We start from the raw sequence: 24,370 nt of genomic DNA, 5'->3' as shown, positions 1-24,370 counted from the left end.
ACAATGGCTAGAATTGTTTTTTAAAAAATTGACAATATCAAGTGTTGTCAAAGATATGAAGCAACTGAACTTTCCTATATTTTATTCATTATGCCAAATGCTAAGATCACTTTGAAATATTACGGCAATTTCTTATCAGCTTTAACATACACTTTATGACCCAACAGTCACACTCCTCAGTATTTATCCAATAGAAGTGAAAGTGAATGTCCATACAGAGGCTTGTACACCAATGCAGCCAAAAACTGAAAACAATGCAAAAATTTCCATCACTTTAATTAATTAATTAATTAATTACAAAATCAATAAAATGGAATGTGTGATAACTAACTTGACATATCAACCTAATTAAATATTTGGGAAAGTATTATGCTACACATTTCTGTAAAGGAATTTTTAGATGAGGTTAATATTTAAATTAGAGAGTTTGAAAACAGATTACTTTCCATAATGTGAATGTCAATCTTTTGAAAATCAATCCGATAAAAGCCTTAATAGAAAAAGATTGAACCCCCTACCAAAAAAATAATAATAATTCTGCCAGGATATTGCATTCAGCATCAAGTCTTCCCTAGGGCTTCAGCTTGCCAGGCTAGCAGGCAGATTTTTGGACCAACTTCTGAATCACATGAGTGAATTCCTCAAGATAAATTTCTTTCTATCAGGGGTAGGGAACATTGGTCCCATGGGCCATTTGAAGTACAGAAAATCTCTTGGTCTGGTCCTGACAAGGCAACTGCATGCAGTACTCAAATATTAAATATATAGCAGTCTAATTTTTAAGTTGATATATTTGTGTGGCCCACAAATTACGTTATCAATTTCCAAATAGCCCTTGGCAGAAAAAAGTTCCTTACCTTTGTCAGAGGAGAGGAGACAGATTAATAAGTAGATAGATAATCAATATGATAATAGATAGATAGATAATAGATAAATGATAGACTATTGATTCTGTTTATCTGAAGAATGCTAATGTAGAATACAACTCAGCAATTAAGAAGGATGAACCACCAACATGTACAGTGATTTTATCTCAAAAGCATTATGCTAAGTGAAAGAAACCATACAAAGGAGAACATATTGTGTTATTCCTTTTATATAAAACTCTAGGAAAGACACGACTTATCTTGACTGAAAGCAGATGACTGATGACCAGGGGATGAGAGTAGGGAGCATAATTCCTTGAGAAAGGGCACAGGAAAGCTTCCAGGGTGGTGGAAATGTTCAATATCTTGCCTGTGATGCATGTTTTTCGAAATTGTACTACACATTTTAAATTTGTGGACTTTATTTCATTTAAATTATACCTGAAGTCAGAGGAGTAAAAGAATATCAAGGCATTAGCATTACATTTAGCAAATAAAGCAAACTAGAAACATAATGACTGAAGCAAGGTGGAAATTTATTCCTCACATGCATGAAAAAGTGCAGAAGCAAGCAGCATGGTGGGAGATCTTAATCGGAAACTGGCTTTCCACTCCGCCAGTTCTGGATGTGGTCTTCAAAAAGCAGCCTCCAGCATCATAGCAGTCAGAAAAAGGGAGAAAGGGCAGAGACAGAGTCCAAAGAGAGTGTCCCACTGTTTAAACCAGGAACCATTTAGACCAGGGACTTATAGCACATTGAGACTCCGTTTCAAGAGTTGATAAATAGTAAATGCTAGTAATTACACAGTACACTATTGAACCGACCCTCTCTTAGAGTGCGGGTATAGTGACCTCTCTCGAAGACATTCAGCAAAGTGAGTAGGAATGCAGTGAACATTCAGTTGGTTTATTTATGGCACTTCTTTGCAGTCAAAGAGAGTGTCCCACTTATTTCACAACTTTTTCATCACATCTGGAATTTGTTTTCCTGCCACCATAATGTCTTCTTCTCCCACATCACATTCGAATAATTCTTTTCCTCTCTGGTACTTGTATTCAACACCACTTTAGAAATGCTTTTCTTTGAGGTCTTACCCTTGACACATTGTCTTGTATTTTATACTTTTAATTCCTAAGCATGTCAAATTTATCCATCTGACAGGAATAGGACACAGTCATATGAAATAGAAGCCAATGTTTGGTAACAATTCTTTAGGAGATATAAATCTATTATCTGGTAAGTACAGAGAGTACCTCACATTTGCTTGAAACCTTAGGAGAAATTTCATGACTGTGAGTAACATAGACTCTATTTATCTTTACTTAATTTTATTATTCTATTTATAATTTCAATGACAGCAATGACTAATACCAAACTTTAATAGTATTGATTGGCACATGTGATGACAAATACACTACATTTTAAATTTGGTTACCTCAAATTTCCCTTAATGCGGAAAAATTAGTTTATTTTGCCAATATACATTTTAACTGAACACATGAGTCTAATGAATAATAACAAATTCTCAAAACATTCCATTGAGAACAACCATCCACATGCCCATCAATTAGTTTACAAAACAGAGCCTGATGAGTTTTGAGGACCAGTCCCCAAAGATCTAATCTGCCTCTTTGTTTTAGAGATGAAAAATCAAAGGCTGAGGAAATTTACACATCTGCTTAGTGGCCAGGTTGTGTTTGTGTCCACTTCCTTATGCTGTAATGGACAGACCCTCACTTGATCAAGCTCAAGAGGCAGAATTGTTAATGGAACATGTGATATAATTGGAAAACCCATCATATATCTGGACCTCAGAGATACAGCATTCAAAATGTTCTGGGACCAGGGAGGACCAAGAACGTTAGCATCAGAGTTCCTGGAATCTTTTCCTCGAGTGTTTCAGAAATAATATTAATAAGTTATTTCCTGATGTTTGTTTCTCTTTACCTGAAATGAACGGATTGATTCTGACTCTGCTCTCTGTGTGTCTTAAGATCTCGTAGCCTTTGCTAACTTGCAATTCATGCTTGCACATACATTGGGCTTGTTAGAAGTCTGGTAATCTCTGTTCACTTTCAGCAGCCATTGTTGACTCATTTCTCTTATATTGTGAAATCTAATTTGCTGAGAAAAAGAATCAGTTTGCCCACCTCCTCTCTGAATGCCAAACCACATCCTGGGTCCTGGGCCTACATATGTCCTTGGGTCAGTTGTCCAATGTTAATCCAATGAGCAGTGCTCAGAATGAGTATGGCCACTGATAGTTGTCCTTGAATAGAAGCGGGGCCATGGCAGCATCACATTAAAAAAGACCATGGGGCACGTCTAGAATTATTGTCATGATTAGTGAACAGAACAAAGGAGAGAACACATATACACAACAATGTTTCTTCCATTCTACCACAGAGGGCTTGCCAATGCTTGACTAGACATAAACATTTCAATTATTAAACTCTTTATATATATATCACTTATGACTATATTTTTTTCTTTTTTTTTTTATTTTTGGCAGTTCATAGAAAATTTGAGGGTCAATGTCAGAAGGAAAAGTAATTTTCTCGTCAGCAGAATCTTGCTCTCTATTTTCTGTAAGTCTTTCATCATGAGAACCTGTTGCTATTGTTTGCTTATGGCTATGTGCAGTGTGGCTTTTAGTGAATAGTTGATCACTTTGCAAATTTGGAAATGAATGAAAAACTGATACAGCAGGGTTTGTATTTGAAAAGTGGAACCCCTGAGATTCTTTAGATTCTTGACCTGTTCTTTCATCTTTCAGTCTACTATCTACATAATAATCCTTGTGGCTAGACAGAAAAGAAGAACTACTGCTATTTAAGCCTGATGTTCCAGGTTCACACAAAGAGGATACCTCTTTGCTACTGGATAAATGATCTCTAGTATTTAAGGGAGTATCTCGCATTTGTTTTGTAGAGAAGAAAGACAACACTCCTCTAGAGGCATGCAATGGACAACTCAGACTTTCTTTTCCTTGAAAATTCTCTGTAGATTTCCCAGAAAGGATTTCTTCTTGAATATCTCTTGGAAGCTGCTTAAAGACTTCTTGGTCAATACCCTCAGGAAGTGAATGGAGTGGAAATTCATTAATATCTTTTTCTTTAGAAAAATCTGTCGTATCTACTGGAGACTCCCCAGTCCTTGTACTTTCAATTCTTCCACTTGGTACAAAACTCCAATTTGTTTTTTTGTCTTTAGAAAAATCTTCCATATGAGTGTCTTTTATTTTAAAACTGCGCTTGCCAGGGCGTGTGGTTGCTAATGATGGTGTTAAGTAACGATCCATAGGCCCTTTCTTCGCGCTACTTAGTTCTTTAAGGTTGCAGAAGCACACACTTAGAAGGGTAAGGTGAAATGGCATCTTCACATTCACCATATTTCGAAAAAGTTTCATAAGTATATCAACCATAGGAGTCATCACATCATTACTTCCTGTCCCTAACTTCTGAATTACATGAGATGGGATAGGGCACTGTCGACTCTCACGACCACAGAGCTTCCCAGATGAAAACCGACGGATTATTAATCTTATTGTATGGGGCTTCCTTCCATCTTGGCATACTCTGTTCAAAAGACTAGTAAGCAGTTCTTCAATCTTTTTTCTGACTTCAACTTCAGATGAACATTTTTTAAATGAATCTTCTTCACTAAAGGACTGAGGTGGCCCTGAGGGTATCACAGGAGAGTTATCTTCTCCAAAACTGAGCTTCTGGATACGCTGAGCAACTGAAATTCCTAATTCCTTTTCTAATATTTTAGATGAAAAGGTTTGGAGATCATGCACACTAGTGATGCCCAGTGCTTCAAGACGTTTAGTAGTTTTATAGCCAACACCAGGCATTTCCTTTATGTGGTTCAAACTATGCATGAGATCTTGACAACTCTCAGGTAATAAGACAGTTTGTTGATTTGGCTTAAAGACGCCAGAGACTAATTTTGCCAGTAGTTTATTAGAAGCCACTCCAGCACAGCCGGTGAGTCCCAACTGATTGTACATGGCTTCCCGCATCTCTGCTGCAATTTGAGACCCAACAAGTAGCCTGATGTGCAGGACATCATGCAGGTTTACAGGTTGATTATTGTACACATGACCCGACACAGTCGCTGCAGAAAGTTCATCACTTGGAAGCTGCTGTAATCTCTTCTCAACTATTTCTGTCAGATCCACAAAATTTTCATCAAATCCAAGTCTCTCAACAACTGGACTAAATTCTTCCAGCAATTCTGTAACCTTATATGACATTTCTCTGTAACGGGTCAAGTCTTCTCCATTAACTAACACCAGCTGTGGACACTTTTCCTTTGCATCCTTGACAGTCATAAGTTTCTTAACTCCAAGTTTCCTAGCTTCATAGTTGCAGGTAACCACTAAATATTTCTGTTGGACCCCTAAAGGCTTGTCCTTTAATTCTGGATTTGAGATCATTTCTACCTGTGCATAAAAGCAATCCAAATCCACGTGGACTATGATTCTGAATGAAGAAGTTCGAGTTGGGACCACTTGATCATGAACTGACACGGCCCGGCAGCTCGCGACCGGCTCCGCCTCGCCGCCCTCGGGGGCTGCGTCCTCCACGTGCCGGCTGCGGGCTGACGCAACCCACCTTGCACCTGCAAGACGAAGTCATCCCCCACAAGGGATGCCCCTTGCCTGAGAAACACGAGGCAGATAAGGGAAACCCTCCCTGGGACAGGGCCGGGAAAGCGAAAGGCGCCGGAGGCCGCAGGGGCGCCCGCCCGCGCCTCCCGCCACACCCTCCTCGTTTACGCCCTCAGAGCACCCTGCGAGCCGCCTGCCGCCTCCGCGTCCGCCAGCTCCATGGCCCAAGCCTCGTCCTCTTCCTCGTCGCCGCCGCCTTCCTCCTCCGACTCCACCCCCAGCGTCGCCATGCTCCACTTATGACTATATTAAAGATGAACAAACTTACTGTAAAATAGCAGTCATGGCTGGCAAGCCCAAAGACAGACGCAAACAGTAGTAGGCCAGTCAAGAATAAGAAGTAGACAACCTCTAAGGCTGGGCCTTGTCAGGGCTGGATGATAAAATACTTGGTTCTACAGCAGTTGGTACCTGGCACACAATTCTTAATGTCATTACTGTTACCCAGTGGCAAACACAGAGGAGCTAATTGGGCATAGAAGTAGAACCACTAGACAGATATTCCAGGGGGTAACAAGAGGGGTAGCACAGCTCTTCTGCAGCTCCAGAGCTCCCCAGCATGAGCTGGAGTAACCAGAAGTCATCGGGGTAGGTGGCACTAATTATAGCCCTACTGGAGAGCTGGAGGGATAAGAGACTATTCACATGAGAATCATTGGCATCTGTGTATGACCTGCCTGCCTAATGAGTTTCAATTTAATGGGGGAAGTCATTGAAAGTATTTAATTAGTGCCATTTCTTATTAAATAACATGACCTGGATGAGATGTTATTTAGCAAAACTACAATGCACACAGCAAAAACAAAAACTATATCAATGTACATGAACAAAATCATGTACATGAACAAAAATCTTATTTGAATGATTTATGAAAATCCATATAATTGGTTTAGTTGTGACTACAGATATCCTAAATGTTCAGAGTTGAGATTCAAACATATCTATGCATCTTTGTTTGAAAATTCTTAATATTTGCTACATAAAGGGATAAAGTTCCAAAGCGAAAGGACTCCAAGTTCATTTGTTTCAAATTCCATGTCCTGCAAATTAAAAAGCTAAAACACACAGTGACTGAATCATCAAAGTCACACGTATAGTAACACAATAGAAACAAAAATCCAGCTCTCCCTATGCCCCTGAGTGAGTTAAATGTCATTTAGTATGAGCTCAAATGACTGTAATACAATGATGAAAACAGCAAGCACCATTAGAAAGGTACAAATAAAGTGCTCTGAGAATTCAAATATAGTAATCATCTTTGGGAAGGAGGCAGGCCCTGCATTTCATCTGGTTAGCACAAACTTACCCCGTTGGATGCTTAAGCCTGTTTTTCATATAATTTTATGTAAATTTTTGAAAACTGTATTAAATTCTTCCCTATCTTTTTTAAAATAGCAAGTGGTGAACATAATTTGGCCTTTCTGATAACTATGTCATCATTATGAATTGCTAACACTGCATTTCTGTAAAATGCACACAGTACTGCTTCTTAATTTTCTGCTTCTCTCTTATCTAACAATTGTCACTTCCATGCTGCAAGTTTATGTGTCTGTAATATTACCTCTGCCTTTATAATTTGTTCCTTTTAATCTCCTTTGAGCTGGGAAACCCACAATTATTATGTCCTCGGTCAAGGAAGAATAAACAAATTCCAAGTGAGAGTACATAAGCCTGTAAGAAGGAAAGTCCATGGCTTTAGTCCGGGGACATGGAAGCTATTTTGGGTACTCAAGGGCCTTTCTTGCTTTTTCTGAGTTTTCATTCCAGGGAACAGGGGATGCTGGGAGTCTGATCTCTGGTCGAGTAGAACATTGCCATGACGGAGCTTTAATAATAAGGGGTTTCACTAAGGATGCCAGATTTTCAGAAGGCTAGTGTGGATGGGTAGCAACCAAGACATCTAGACACATGCAAGGAAAACTCCTAGATTATTGCCAGCAGTTTAAGATTAACCATGACAGTTTCTTTATTCCATTTCTATTGGTAAGAACATAACACTAAGTCCAGGTCTCCTAACTTGCTCAGTCACTCTGAAAGATCAAGGTTAAAACCAATGGTGTCTCGGGGCCAGCGCCGTGGCTCACTTGGTTAATCCTCCACCTGTGGCAATGGCATCCCATATGGGCACCGGGTTCTAGTCCCACGTGCTCCTCTTCCAGTCCAGCTCTCTGCTGTGGCCCGGGAGTGCAGTGGAGGATGGCCCAAGTGCTTGGGCCCTGCACCCACATGGGAGACCAGGAGGAGTCACCTGGCTCCTGGCTTCGGATCGGCATAGCTCCGGCCATAGCGGGCATTTGAGGGGTGAATCAGCAGAAGGAAAACCTTTCTCTCTGTCTCTCCATCTCTCTCACTGTCTATCTGTCAAATAAAACAATAAAAAAAAAAAAAACAAGGGTCTCTTCCCACCATGGAGATCATCCAGAATGCCTGCAAGCCCATCTTATTATTAAAAGCCCATAAAGACTCCAAATAAGACCAAAATATCCTGCTCATCTTATCCCAAAATAGATAATTTTCCCTAAACTCGGTATTCCTGGCCTTATGAAAGCTTGGAATCACAGTAAAAAAAAAAAAAATGAAACACATTTCACTGGCTCTAGGCTCTGACAGAAGTTCCCAAACCCATTGTGCCTTCTAAAATTCCCTATCAAGCATTTGTAGGAAATCCCAAGGGAAACCTCACAAACAAGAACATGGGGCACCTCACTCTCCATCCAGCTGTGATACTCTTCTTACGTCTTCCCCAAAGAATCAAACTTGCCAACTAACATCCCTGTCGTTAAGTAAGCACCTTTTCCAGGCCCTCAATTTTTCACAGAATCAGTTTTGTACACCTATTGCCCCTCCTGCTCCACTGTGCTGGAGGCATCTCTAAAGCTCTGCTATTTGTATCCTAAAGAGTTAAAAAGCTTTCAGGACAATATATGTCCTTTGTTGCTGCTCATATCTACATAGGACTCATAATTCCAGACTGAAGATGCTTGAAACAGCAGTCAAAGCTGAGAAGCAGTGCATTAGCTTTTCATTACCTTAAGTAAAGTAACCAAATGGAGCTTCTTGGGAAGGAGAAGTTTATTTTGACTTCCGGTTTGGAGGCTCTCAGGTCAAGGTCTGGTGGAGGCCAGCAATAGGGGGTGGGGGCGGTGTCCAGAGGAACAATCATGTGGTGATCCAGGAAACAGAGAGAGAAATTAAGTGGAACTTGACTTAAATAACCAACCTGCGTGAGAACAACCTTCTGAGAGCAAGCCCCCAAAAAATCTAAACACCTCCCACTGGGTCCACCTTCCAAACACCATGATTGGACCAAGTCTGTACCCTAATTGATCAACCATTAGCATCAATTCATTCATTGTTAACATGAGACTCTGGGGTTTAAATATCTGCATGAATTTGGGGAGCCAAGACTAGTTCAGTCCACAACAAATATTGCTGTTTTCTGGTTAAAAAGTCTTTGTCAGCCTTTCAATATCTTGGTCCAGGTGGCTGTTCTTTGGAGTCAGTGCTTGCCCAGGAGAAGCTGCAGCCCTGTGCAAGAAGGCCTCTGCTGAATCCAGTGCATTGATTTGTAATATATTTCCCCCTAAAGTTTCAGAATTCAGGTATAGAGGTTGGAAGGGGGGAATGTAGTTGAAATTCTAGCAATCAATAATCTTTCCTCTTCCTTATCCTTACTGTAATTGATCTTCATCTATATAAAATGCCTACATTTTAACTTTAAATTTTATCTTTTCTGTGTCAAGCAAATCAATGATCATTGCATGAAAGCAGTTGGAATTTGAAAGAACTCCTTGATAGCTTGATTTTTTACCCCCTACTTTGCTTCATGACCAACTCTTCTCATAATTCACTTTCTAAAAATGGCATCCTCATGTACATGCTCTCTACCATTGCTTTGAAACACCAATAGGGCAAAAAAAAAAAAAAAGTCAGTGAATAAAAAACAAATTTGTACCCTGGGGAAATGTGTAAAAGTTGAGTGCTAAAAATGTTTCATATTTTCTAGAAGCTTACATTCTTATCAAAAGATAAGTTCACTCAGATATAGTCTTTATTAATTTTCATGTTTTTGAAGCAGATACAATCATTTTGCCTTTGTTGGCTCAGAGAAACAGCATCCTTCCCAAAGGGCCAGGGACTAGGTAAATACAACAACTATGCTAAATAGTCATCTACTAATGTATCTCAGGGACTGAGATTCTTTTAAGAAAAAATTGGAAAAGTACTATGTGTTCTCAGGTTTTGGAAGACTGGACAGGAAAGCAGGGGAGGGCTTGAGTGTGCATGAAAAAACAGGTTCTCAGCTTTGGTTGTGGCAAAGCCCCACACATCCAACAGATCTTTTCACAGTCTTCCCAGAGAAGTCAGATCCCAGTCTATTATCCCATTGTGGCCACTGCCAGTATAAGGCCAGGAATCCACTCTGCATTCTGGAATAGGAAGCTGGGGGCCAAAGGAACAGACCAAAGACTGCTTATACACTCGCTGACCTATAACCCAGCTGTAGCAACATAAGCACAAGATACACACACACACACACACACACACACACACACAGTATTTTACTACAGTGTAATCTGGCTTCCATTTCTGTGGCTTCCACATCTAGGATTCAGCCAATCTCAGATTTAGAATATTTGGAAGAAAACATCATCTGTACTATACATGTACAGATTTCTTTTTGACATAATTTACTAGTTACTACAGTATAATATTTACATAGCATTTACTTTATACACAGAATTCTAAGTAACATAGAGGTGATTTAAAGTATACAGAAAAAATGGATGCAACTAGTAACCATTATACTTAGTGAAGTATGCTAGTCCCTAAAAGACAAATACCATAAGCTCTCCCTGATCAGTGATAATAGAGTACCTAACTAATAGAGCACCTAAAAGGTAATCTATAGGAGTGAAATTGACACTTTGAGTTGTGATAATTCTTAGCAAGTCTTATCTCAACTATTTAGGAACATTATGTTTTTTTTTTTTCTTCATACTATTTGTTGAACTCTTTACTTAGTGTAGGGTTAATCTTATGAGTGTAGAGTTAACTGAAAGTAGATCTTTGTAAAAAATAAAATGGAAATAAGAGAGGGAAGAGGAAAATGGGTGAGAACATGGGTGGGAGGGAAGGGAGGGTGGAAGGTACCACTATGTTTCTGTACTATATCTGTATAAATGAAATACATGAAATTTGTATACCTTGAAAAAAATGTTATAAAAACTGGAAAAATGTAAACAGAAAGATATGCATAGGTTTTTATGTAAGTATTGTACCATTTTATAGAAAGGACTTGAGCATCTGTAGATTTGAGTGTGGAGGTTGGGGCAGCCTTGGAGCCAATTTCCATGAATACTGAGGGATGCCTGTATTACCATTACGCACTGCAAGCACATGATTTTTGGTGAGCGTGCCTCAGTTCAAAAGACAGAGACACAGGCCTTCCTCCATTTCCTCCTCCACATTCTCTTTCTGCTCCCTATTTTTCCTCCTTCCCTGTTTTTTCTCTTCCCCTGCTTCACCTTCATGCAGGCTTTTCCTTCTTTCCATATTCCCTTATCACCTCTCTGTGGCCTGTGAGGGGGTTATACATACATGTATACATACGTACATACATCTTGAACATATGGGAACATTCTCTGGGCTTCTTACATTCATTCTGCCACAAAATTTCTTCAAACCAAGAATGCTGTTGGAAGATGGCCCCTTCACGAATAGCAGTAGTGTTGTCTTGCTTCAAAGGCAGAGAGTAAAGGAGAAACTAAGAGCCCCCACGCACCTGCACGCCATAGATTGTGCATTCCCAAGTGGTGCCTGGGAATTGTCTTCATTGTGAATGGCAAGGAGCTTCAGGAAGTCTTCTCACATCCTACACTCAAGTTTGTACCTGGTCCCAGAGCCATGCTATGATTTCACACATTTCCATGATTGCTTTATCCCTGTGTCAACACAGCGTATTTTTCATCAGCCTCTCACTGTTTGAATCAGCATTTCAAGGAAGGGAGAGAGATATAAAGGGCTCGGTTTGGAGGAAAAGTAATTTAGTTCCGTGTTGCCAGGGTCAGGTGAGCCTAAAGTGCTCATCTTTCACTCTCATAAACCAGAGATTGTTCCTCTGAAATATCTATCTGAATGTTTGAAAAATCTGTTAAAAATAAGTCTTTGAACATCTGATCTGTGCACTCGTACTCACATATACCAAAGATACTCAAGACGTTTAAGAAGACTGCCCTCTGCATCTGTTTTTCAGTCACCGAACTGCATGTTCCCTTATAGAGTATTCTTATTTCTCTTCTGAGAATAAGAAAATGGAGACACTTTAAGTTTTTTTTCCAATTAAAATGTGTTGCAGAAAACTAAGAAATGTAACACTTCATTAGCAGGCACTTAATTCCCTGGCTTTTTATTTTTAAGGAAATTAAAAAACCGTATGCTATCTGGTACCATTTGTGCTTTGCAATTGCAGTGTACATTATAACCTAGAACAAGGAATTTTTGATAAATATGATGTATTAACAAAAGACTTCAACCAGAATTGCTAACTGTGATTTCTGTCATTTAACATCAATGAGTGTAAGTTGCTATTTTTGCTTGAGGAAGCAAGAATGATTAAAAAGTGTGCATTAGAAACTGCTTATGCTTTGGATGTAATGCTGTAGTGTGATGGCTCAAAATGGTGCATTTCAAACTATAATTACTGCTTTTAGTAACAATTAAAAATAACATTTACAATAATGCCATGTTCATTAAAAAGCTTACCCTTTCTTGAAGCAGTTTGCTTTTCAATAGCATTTTAAAAAATCATAACATGATACAATAAATTCTAATGTGTTAATAGTGGCATGAGATAGTTAATTTTTCATTAGCTGAGCGATTTTATATGTATTACAGTCATATTTGCAATTTTTATGTCATTCAACTGCAGTCAAAACATTGTACTTCTTTTAGTCTCTGAAACAAAATTTAACTTGTTTATGATGGTGTTCTTTTTTTTTTTTTTTTTAATAGGCAGAGTGGACAGTGAGAGAGAGAGCAGAGAGAAAGGTCTTCCTTTTCTGTTGGTTCACCCCCCAATGGCCAATGCGGCCGGTGCACCACGCTAATCTGAAGCCAGCAGCCAGGTGCCTTTCCTGGTCTCCCATGTGGGTGCAGGGCCCAAGGACCTGGGCCATCCTGCACTGCACTCCTGACCATAGCAGAGAGCTGGCATGGAAGAGGAGCAACCGAGACAGAATCCGGCGCCCCAACTGGGACTAGAACCCCGGTGTGCCAGCACCGCAGGCAGAGGATTAGCCTAGTGAGCCACAGTGCTGGCCTAATGATGATGTTCAAAACTGCTTTGAAAACATAGTAGTATTTGGGTTAGTGCTATGTGAAGTCAGTCGTATTATATAACACAGACACTTACATCCTAACTACCAGGCATTTTACAGAGTACAAATGTTAGAATTCTACATGAAGGGAAATTTAACATAGATTCAATTCTACAACACAAATGCAAAAGCTATCTCTTGGCTTTGGGGCATCAAACTATTGTCCCAATATTAGGCATGTAAGAAACAGCCTAAGAATGAATGCTAGTCAAAGTATATACTGTGCTATAAAAGTATTATCCTGTAAGAAAATTATTGCCACATTCTCATCTAAAGAAAAGGTAAATCATATCCCTTGTTGTCATTTCCTTTTCTTTCGTTTGGTCTCTAGGCCAAAATGCTAGTACATTCTACATACATTTTCATCTTCACAACATGGAGGTACTAGCTTTTCGTATATAGCACTCTCTTCCCTGACATGCACATAGAATCATCAAATAGGAACCAACAAAAGCCCTAATCAAAAAAAGCCACTCATACATGATTTCAAAGACTTCCTGAGTTCCTTCATTGAGACCTTGGTCAAAATCTTCATTAAAAAAAAAAAAAAAAAATTGCAGCTCTGCTCCAGGTTGCGTCAGTCCAGTTCAGCTTTACTTTCTTTTATCTTTCCTTCTTTGTTTCATTCCTTCTTCCTTTCTTCCATTCTTTCTTTTTTATACTGTGGCAGGAGCAGGGCAGTCATGTGCCAGGAGAATTCCAAGCTTCTGCTGACTCATTCAAAGTCTAGGACCAGGGACCAGCGCTGTGCGCAGAGGGTTAACGCCCTGGCCTGAAGTGCCGGCATCCCATATGGGCGCCGGTTCTAGTCCCAGCTGCTCCACTTCCAATCCAGCTCTCTGCTATGGCCTGGGAAAGCAATAGAAGATGGCCCAAGTCCTTGGGCCCCTGCACCCATATGGGAGACCTAGAAGAAGCTCCTGGCTCCTAGCTTCAGATCCGCACAGCTCCAGCCATTGCGGCCATCTGGGGAATGAACCATCAGACGGAAGACCTCTCTCTCTCTCTCTCTCTCTCTCTCTCTCTGCCTCTCCTCTCTCTGTGTAACTCTGACTTTCAAATAAGTAAATAAAATCTTTAAAAAAAGAAAAAAGCCTAGGACTAGTGCTAAAAATTGTAAAGTACACAGTCTAGAATCAGAAGCAGGTCTTTTACTCAGTGTTTCCTGCCTTTTTTTCCTTTACATAAAATAGTTTCCATTTCCCAAGTCTAAGCAAATGTAATGAGCAATTTGTAAGAAAAGGGTGACAATTTAGAGACGAAGCATATGCACTTTACATGCTGACTGCAGAAAAGATGGAAATTTCCTCTGAGCTCTTTATCTGCCACTTACCATTCTTAGAATAATGACTGATAATGACAGAAATCACACTGGCTAAGGGTACCATTAACACTTTCCATCCTGGCTTACACTGCATGTGTGAGTTCTTTTTTGCAAATTTTTAAAGTTATATTTGGATTTTCTGTTTAAAAAATGACGATTTTGGGAGTTCAATTCATGAGCCACAAATATTCCCCAGTTGTAAATTACTTTCCATCTTTAGTCCTTTTTTGTTAAAATGAGAAGATCTTAACTATATATTCAAATCCTAATTTTTTCACTATTCTTTGGACCTGATCTATGAACTCTCTTATGCATCTAGTGAGTCATGAAGTGGCACAATAATCACGAGATGTGTTTCTGTGTCTATGCTATTGTGAGGTCACAAAACAGGAGCACAGTGATACCACGCTTGTTATTTTCAAGTCAATTTCATAGACTCTTTGGGTATTGTTAGTCTAGCGTAGATGTAAATACATTACTTTTATTAAAGAAATAAAACTTTCATGAACAAAATACATTATCATTTTTGTTTTTGTTTGTTTTCCCAGTGAGGGGTTGATTTTTGAAAGGACATCGTTAACTTACAGAAAAAAAAAAAAAAAAAACACAGACTAGAAAACTAAAGTTAGTTGTATAGTTCTTTTCCCAAATGAGTTTTTGCACCATTTGTTTTGGTCAGCTCTGGTTTTTTATGATGAATCATAGGACCATTGCTGGGGAGAAAAAAATGTCTAGGTCCCCTGAGCCAAGATGATTGCAGCTGAAAAGAATGGCTATATTTCTTGATGAAGAATTAAAACAAGGCCATCATAGCTCAACTAGAAAGGTATCTTAGGCCTAAGAGATAGGGCATTTTTTATTCACTGCGTATTAACTGTCAACACAAATAATTTGTAATAATGTTTCTCAGTTTGTTTATAAACACCCTTAAGTTAAATCCACAGAAATAGTCCCATGATGCTTCTGTAACTCAGTTATTGGGAGTTCAGATATATTTTACTATGGACAAAATGTCATGAATGATGTTTAGGCAGTTAAGCAAGATCACAACACTGATTTCATACTCCATCACTGTGTTTATCAAGCACAAGTCAGCCACAACTAAGAAACTGTGGATGTTAGTGTAACAGATAAGGCCCCTCTTTGCAAGAAGTATGGGATTTATAGCAGGGATATCCAGGCATTTCAACAGTCATTTGGAGGCTGTGTGGTGCAGACAGCTACCAGCTGGGAGACACTATCTTCTGGTGTCAAGGTAGGAAGGAGTTGCCATATGCCACTCCACCATCAGCTTTAACTGAGGGAGAATTCCACAGTCTCCCATTGACTTGAACTCCAACCTGGGGAGCTGACCGGGGTCTGAGAGACTGCTTGGCTCAGAAGTGAACCCACATTGCCTTCCTCCCCTTCCCCATTGCCACAGAGTGCCCAAACCAGTGAAAAGTCGCACTGCTTATCTCTGTTTCTCTCTTACCAGAATTGATCAGAGCCAGAGTCGGGGAACTTGGAAGGCAGATGGCAGACCTACTGCATCCTGCCACTGCGGGAATTTTGGTCATAAGCCACAGAGCTGCACTCACTCACACTACATGATCCCCTCAGCTTATTGGGACTAGCATCAACAGAAGCCCATAGGAAAAACTCTAACCTAACCTGAGGAAGTTCCCTACACAACTCCCAGCTGACAGACCTGAGAGGCCTGGGCACAACTCCCAGCAGCATCCTTGCATGCCTTAGGAGGAATGTGGCCAGTTCCATCTGTGCCTTGCAGAACTGGGACTGTTTATGTTGGTATTACAATCTCGGAAGTAATTCGCATATACATTTGAGACCTGATACCTGGAGTGCTGTATTTGCATTGGTCTGTTTCACACAGGTGGCTATCAACATCCCCAACATCCGGCTCCCACCTTATGAGATCTGGGTAATGACCTCATTGTACACTGCAACAACCAAACTGTTATAATCAGTACTACTTTTTTCAAACCAACTGGAATCTTCCTGGTAGGACCTAGGGAAGAACCTGCATTCTACCCTTCTGGAACCATACCCACCAGTGCAAAATCTCCTGTATAATTTATAGTCAACCTGTAGGACTGAAGGAGAATTTAGTTCACATCCTACAGTCCTGGGACTTGGGCTTTTAGGGTTATAAGCACCAGCACCAGTTGCATTCTCCTAGCAGGACCTAAGGAAGAACCCAATCACATAAAACCATCTTAAAGGCACAGTTATTGCAGCAAAAAGCCCCGGTGTCATTCAAGATTGTCAATAGGAGAATGGGATAGCCCTGGTTGTGCTCCTCAGCACCAAGAACTAGGCTCTGGCTATCACAATCCCTAGGGTAATTGACACCAAACTCTTTGGGAACTGAACACACACACCATGGGAATCTCACATTTATCCGCAGAGTCATACTTCTATCTCTTTAAACTACAATAGACTTAACCACTATGTCACACATACACAGCTGAATTGATTAAGTAAAAAATAAAAAACCTGCAGATGTTGTAGTTCTCAGCTCACATTGAAGCAAAAGCAAAACAAGAAGTCAGGTAAAACCTGCGTTATATCTAAACTATAAAATCTTTTCCAATAAAACCTACTCCATAAACAAGGTGCTCTTTCACCGATCTGCAGTCATCAATGTTCAGAACCAGGAAACGTGAAGAAGTAAGGTAGCATGACTCCTCCAAAAGAAGAAATCCTTCCCCAGAACTAGATCCTGATCCAAAGGAAATCTATGAAATGTCAGATACAGAATTCAAAATAATGGTTGTAAGGAAAATTGCTGTGAGCAACAGAATACAGATAGGCAGCTTAGAGAAACCAGGAAATCAATGAGTGAAATCAATGAAAACATTCATTAAGGAAATAGAAATCATCAACAAGAAAAAAAATGGAAATTTTGGAGATGAAAATTTCAATCAGTGAAATAAAAATATGACTGTGAGTTCAACAGCAGAACAGGCCATGTTGAGGCCTAGAAGACAAAAATTTAAATAAGCTAATCAGACAAAAATAAAGAAAAGAAAAAGAATGAAGAAAGACTATGTGGAATATGGGATACTATTAAATGTCCAAATATTTGTATCATGGGGACTCTTGAAGAAGAGAAGATAAAGGATGTTGAAAATCTGCTAAATAAAATAATAGTTTGATAATTTGCCATGTCTTGAAAAAGACATGGACATCCTGATATAAGAAACTCAAAAGACCCCAAGTGTACTCAACCAAAAACAAATTTGTTTAAGGATTTATTTATTGATTTGAAAGGCAGAGTCACAGAGACACAAAGAGAGGGAGAGACAGGGATCTTGCATACGCTGATTCACTCCCTAGATCGCCACAACAACCAGGGCTGGGCCAGGCCAAAACCAGGAGCCAGGAGTTTCTTCTGGATCTCCCATGTAGGTGCAAGGACCCAAGAACTTAGGCCATCTTCTACTGCTTACCCACACACCTTAACAGGGAGCTGGGTTGGAGAGCAGCCAGAACTTGAACCAACACCCAAATGGGATGCCGGCACTGCAGGCAGCAGCTGTACTCACTATTCCACAACACTGGCCCCCAAAATAAATCTAGTCAAATTGTCAAAAGTTAATGACAAGGAGAGAATCACAAAGACAGTAAGATATAAGCATCTAGTTATATATAAAAGAAAATCAGTTAGAACAACAGCAAACTTCTCAACAGAAACCCCAAAGGACAGAAGAAAGTGGGATGATATATTCAAAGTCATACAAGCAAAAAAACCTTCCAATCAGAAATATTATATCCATGGAAGCTATCCTTTAGGAGAAAATGAGAAATAAGCTGTTTTCCAGATAAGAAAAACTGAGAATCCTCCACCAACAGACCAGTCTTACAAGAAATTTTGAAGGGAATGGTACATCAGAAGTGAAAACACATTTCACTACCAAACTCACTAACATAGAAGGTATAACCAGCAACCAAACAACAAAATGACATGTGTTAGTTTTAAATTATCAATATTAATCCTTAATGTTCATGGATTAAATTTCCTAGCCAAAAGATTTAGGTTGGCTAAGGGAATTTTTTTTTTAAATTGACCCAACTCTATGCTATCTGCAAGAAACTCACTTCCCAAATACAGATACATATAGATTAAATGTTAAGGACTTGAAAATTATATACCAGGCAAATGAAGAACAAAAACAAACAGGAGTAGCTCTCCTAATATCAGATAAAACAGACTTTAAATCAAAAATTGTGAAAAGAGGCAAGCAGGGTTTTATATGTTGATAAAATGATCAGTTCAGCAAAAAGATATAGCAATCATAAGTGTAAATGCACCCAATTCAAGACCAACTAAATATATACAACAAATACTATGATACTTAAAGAAAGAGACAGATTCCAATACAATACTGTGTCATCTCAACACTCCACTCTCATCAATTGACAGATCATCCAGACAGAAAATCAACAAAGATACATCAAAGTCAAATCATACTATTGAGCAGACCTAATAGATATGTACAGACATTTCACTCAACAGCTACAGAATATTCATTCTTTTCAACAGCATATGGAATACTTTCTAGTACAGATCATATATTCGGCCATAAATCAATTCTCAGTAAATTCAAAAAGATTTACATCATACCATGAATCTTCTCAGACTACAAAGGATTAAAACTAAAATTAATAATAGGAAGAACAATGGACCATTCACAAATACAAGGAAATTAAACAACGTGTTACTTAATGACCAATGTGTCATTGAAGAAATTTAAAAGGAAATGAAAAATTTTCTTGAAATAAAGGAAAATGAAAATACATAATCTTTCTGGTATACAGAAAAAGCAACATTAAGAAGGAATTTTATAGCATTGAGCACTTACAATAAAAAAGAGAAATGTCTCCAGTAAATGAATGAATGATGTATAATGAGGGCTTAGGCAAACACCAAAAGATAACCCCAAATTTATCAGTAGGTGAAAAATAATAATGCATGAGAGCAGAAATAAATGAAATTTATACTTTTTTTTTGAAATTTATACTTTAAAAGCCCGCAAAAGATAAGCAAAACAAAAAGTTGTATTTTTAAGAAGATAAATCAAATAGACAAAGCCAGACTACCAAAAAAAAAAAAAAAAAAAAAAAAAAAAAACAGAGAAAGAGAGAAAAAACTCAAACAAATAAAGTTAAGTTGAAAAAGGAGACATTAGAACCAATACCACTGAAATGCAAGGATCATAAGAAGATACTATGAAAAACTGTATGCTAATAAAAAGAAAAACCTCAAAAAATGGATAAATTACTGGATATGTATAACCTACTAAAATTAAATAAAGAAGATGTAGAAAACCTAAACAGACTCATAACAATCATTGAGATTGAAGCAGTAATTAAGATTTCCATCAAGGAAAAGTCCTGGGCCTGATAGCTTTACTACTAAAATCTACAAAACACTTAAATAGGAACTAACTTCAAAACTTTTCAAACTATGCCTAAATAATGAACAAGATGGAGCACATTCTTTTTATAAGGCCAACATCAATCTGAAACTAAAACCAATGACACAACACATACAAAAATGCACAAGACTACAGACCTATGTTTGTTTTAGATTTAGTTATTTGAAAGGCAAAGATACAGAGAGGCAGAGAGAGAGAGAAAGAGAGAGAGAGAGATTGATTTTCCATCTGCTGGTTCACTCCATAAATGACCACAGTGGTTTGAGCTGGGTCAATCTGAAGCCAGGAGCCAAGAGCCCCTTCCAGGTCTCCCATGGGATTCAGGGGCCCAGGCACTCAGGCCATCTTCCACTGCCTTCCCAGACCATAGCAGAGAGCTGGATCAGAAGTGGAGTAACCAAGTCTTGAACCGATGCCCACATGGGATGCTGGCAACGCACGCAGCGGCTTTATACACTATACCACAGTGCCAGCCCCCAGACCTACATTCTTGATGAATGTTTATGAAAAAATTCTCAACAAAATACTAGCAAACTGAATCCAAAACCACTTCAAAAGGATCCTACATCATTATCAAATGCAATTTATCCCAGAGGTACAAGGATGGTTCAACATTCACAAATCAATAATAGTCATAGATCAGGTCATCAGCAGAATGAAGAACCAAAAACCATATGGTTATCCCAATAGAGCCAGATAAAGCATTTGATAAGATTCAACATGCCTTCATGATAAAAATCTTCCACAAATTAGGTATTGAAGGAACATATGTCAAAATTATAAAGGCTATATCTGACAAACCAAAGCCAATATCATACTCAGTAGGGGGAAAGTGAAAGCATTTCCCTCAGGTCTGGAATAAAACAGGGATGCACATTTTCGCCACTCTTATTCAACATAGTTTTGGAAGTATTAGCAAGAGCAATTAGGGAGAGAAACAAACATCAGAATTAGAAAGGAGAATGTCAAAGTATCTATGTTTGCAGATGCCTTAATGGAAAAAAAACCTAAATATTCCACAAAAAAAGCTTTTAAAATTGATAAATCAATTCATTAGACTTCCAGATTATAAAACAAAATTGCAAAAGAATAGCTTTATTTTGCTAAGAGTGAACTTACTGAAAGAGAAATCAAGAAAGAAACTCCATTCACAGTAGCCACAAAATATCAAATATTTAGAAATAAATTTAACCAAAGAAATGAAAGGTCTCTACAATGCAAATTATAAAACAATGAGGAGAGAAATCAGTAAGGACATAGAAACTGGAAAAAAAATCCATGCTCATGGATTGGAAGATATACTACCATTAAGACGTCTGCAGATTCAATGCCATCCCTATCAAAATATCAATGACATACTTTACAGAATTAGAAAATGCCATCCTAAAATTCATATGGAATCACAAAAGATCCAGAATAGTCAAAATGATCCTGAGGGACAAAAAAAATCACAATATCTGACTTCAAAACATGCTACACAATTTCTGGCTACATTTAGCTACCATTGACTACTTACTACTGAAAGATCTTATAAGCTGTGACTTGATTCCTGGAAGTTGCTGCTTTAATATCTCAAATAATGTTCCTTACATAAAATATCTGGTACAGCAGCTAAAAGGTGAACTTCAGCATATGTTTCTAACTAATCCCTTTTCTGTTGGTGGATCTCAATGGACCCACTGGCTTTTGATGTTGCTGGGTCCTTTGTTGCTGCTCCTACCTTTTTGTCTGTGCCTCCCCTGTATATTCCAAGGCCTCTCTGTGTCATTTGGTACCGTTTGGTCTGAGATTTTAAAGTTGCATTCACAGCTTCACCCCTGAGCCAAAAAGGATGGCATTGAATTCCAATGACGGGGAAGAGATAGCTGACAGAATGGGAAAAATATTTGCAAGCTACCTTTTTGACAAAGGATTGATATGAATAATATATCTGCAACTAAACTATTCAACAAAAAACAAGCAATCTGGGTATGAAATGGGCAAAGAACATTTATAGACAGTTATCTAAAGAAGAAATACAAATGGCCAACAAATATATAGAAAAGTGTACAACATCACTAGCCATCATGGAAATGCAAAACAAAACAAATGAGATATCACCTCACCTCTGTCAGAAAGACTAAAATCCAAAACACAGAATGAAATATTGGCAAGGATGTGGAGAATGAGGAGCTCTGACACACTGTCGGTGGGAATGTAAATAAGTGCAACCACTGTGGAGACCAGTATGAGATTTCTTTAAAAAACTAGAAATAGATTTGCCCTATGATCCAACAATGTCACTATTGAATATATATACTCAAAAGCCATGAACACATTGTATCAAAGAGATACCTGCACCACTATGTTTATAGCCCCATTGTTCACAATACTCAAAATATCGACTCAACCAACGTTTTCATCATCAGATGAATAGATAAATAAAATATGGTACACACACACACACACACACACACACACTGGAATATAATTCATCCATGAAAAGTATGAAATTGAGTCTCCAGGCTTCAGTATGGCTCAGCCCTAGACACCTCCCCCCAGCCATTATGGCCATCTGGAAACTGAACCAGTAGATGGGAGGCTTCCCCTCTCTCTCTCCCTTTCTCTCACTGTTACCCTGAATTTCAAATAAATAAATAAATTTTTCTTTAAAAAACAATTTATAGTCCTCTCTCTGTCTGCCTCTCCTCTCTCTGTATGACTCTTTCAAATAAATAAAGAAATATTTAAAAGGGGGTGGAGGGACAGCACCATGACGCAGCAGTTTAAATCCCTGGCCTGAAGCACCGGCATCCCATATGGGTGCCAGTTCGAGACCCGGCTGCTCCTCTTCTGATCCAACTCTCTGCTATGTCCTGAGAAAGCAGCTGAAGATGCCACAAGTACTTGAGCCCCTGTACCCTGTCTCTACCTCTCTCTGTAATTCTGTCTTTCAAATAAATAAAAATCTTTAAAAAAAAAAAAGCAATTTCTTTAAAAACAAAAGTATGAAATTATACCATTTTCATTCAAATTGGATACAACTAGAGGACATGATGTTACGTGAAAAAGCCAGATATAGACAAATACTGCATGTTCTCACTTATATGTGGGATGTAAAATTTAAAAAAGTAAAAGACATACTTGTGTGTATCAGAATTACTGTAAATTAGTTTTGTCAAACTGTGTTGTATGTCTTTGTGAAACCAATGGTTAAGAATGAGGCCGGCGCCGCAGCTCAATAGGCTAATCCTCCACCTAGCGGCACCAGCACACCGGGTTCTAGTCCCGGTCGGGGCGCTGGATTCTTTCCCGGTTGCCCCTCTTCCAGGCCAGCTCTCTGCTGTGGCCAGGGAGTGCAGTGGAGGATGGCCCAAGTGCTTGACCCTGCACCACATGGGAGACCAGGAGAAGCACCTGGCTCCTGCCATCAGATCAGCACGGTGCGCAGGGCCGCAGCGCGCCAGCCGTGGCGGCCATTGGAGGGTGAACCAATGGCAAAAGGAAGACCTTTCTCTCTGTCTCTCTCTCTCACTATCCACTCTGCCTGTCAAAAAAGAGAGAGAGAAAAAAAAAACAAAAAGAATGATATGTTACTATGGTTTTAATGATTTGTGATTATTTTAAGATTTACTTTGTAAATAAAATGGTCATCTTTTCATTTGATTATTGTTCATAGCACTTGCCTATATGCCCACTCAACTGCGGGTTTTTACTTTTTACTTGAACTTTATTTAGTGGAGTGTTAAGCCATTAACTGTAACAGGAAGGAAGTAAGAAGGAAGGAAGGAAGGAAGGAAGGAAGGAAGGAAGGAAGGAAGGAAGGGAGGAAGAAAGAAACGAAGGAGGAAGAAAAAAGAAGGGAAGGAAAAAAGGGAGGGAGGAAGAGGAGGGAGGGAGGAAGAGGAGGGGAGAAGACCAAGGGAAGTATTTTATTTACTTATTTGAAAGGTAGCATTACAGACAGACAGAGGGAAAGACAGAGAGAAAGGTCTTCAATCTGCTGGTTCACTCCCCAAATGGCTGCAATGAATGGAGCAGGGCCAATCAGAAGCCAAAAGCCAGGAGCTTCTTCCGGGTCTCCTACGTGGGTGCAGGGGCTGAAGCACTTGAGCATCCTCTACTGCTTTCCCAGGCCACGGGCCAAGAGCTGGATCAGAAGTGGAGTAGCCAGGACATGAACTAGAGTCCATGTGGGATGTCAGCGCCACAGTGGGAGGCTTAGCATAGTACACCACAGCACGGGCCCCATATTATATTCTTAGAATTTTTTTTTTTTTTTTTGACAGGCAGAGTGGACAGTGAGAGAGACAGAGAGAGAAAGGTCTTCCCTTGCCGTTGGTTCACCCTCCAATGGCCGCCGCTGCAGCCGGCGCACCGCGCTGATCCGATGGCAGGAGCCAGGAGCCAGGTGCTTTTCCTGGTCTCCCATGGGGTGCAGGGCCCAAACACCTGGGCCATCCTCCACTGCACTCCCTGGCCATAGCAGAGAGCTGGCCTGGAAGAGGGGCAACCGGGACAGAATCCGGCGCCCCGACCGGGACTAGAACCCAGTGTGCCGGCGCCGCAAGGTGGAGGATTAGCCTATTGAGCCACGGCGCCGGCCTATTCTTAGAATTTTATCTATGAACTACAAGGCATCTGTTCTCTTTGTATGAGTATCATATTAACACAAAAATTGTGTTGTAGTAAGTATGCATTT

The 24,370-nt window shown here is 39.4% G+C and overlaps 1 pseudogene; it reads right to left on the bottom strand.

Annotated features, from left to right (window-relative positions):
* Nucleotides 1-3,334: 3,334 nt before the first annotated feature.
* LOC100354961 (DNA polymerase iota pseudogene) lies at nucleotides 3,335-5,772 on the bottom strand (annotated as a pseudogene).
* Between the last annotated feature and the right edge of the window lie 18,598 nt (nucleotides 5,773-24,370).

The sequence above is a fragment of the Oryctolagus cuniculus genome, chromosome 4 (genome assembly GCF_964237555.1).
Source record: "Oryctolagus cuniculus chromosome 4, mOryCun1.1, whole genome shotgun sequence".
Taxonomy (NCBI): domain Eukaryota; kingdom Metazoa; phylum Chordata; class Mammalia; order Lagomorpha; family Leporidae; genus Oryctolagus; species Oryctolagus cuniculus.
Note: the sequence above shows the minus strand (reverse complement) of the source record. Positions and strands in the feature narration are given on the sequence as shown.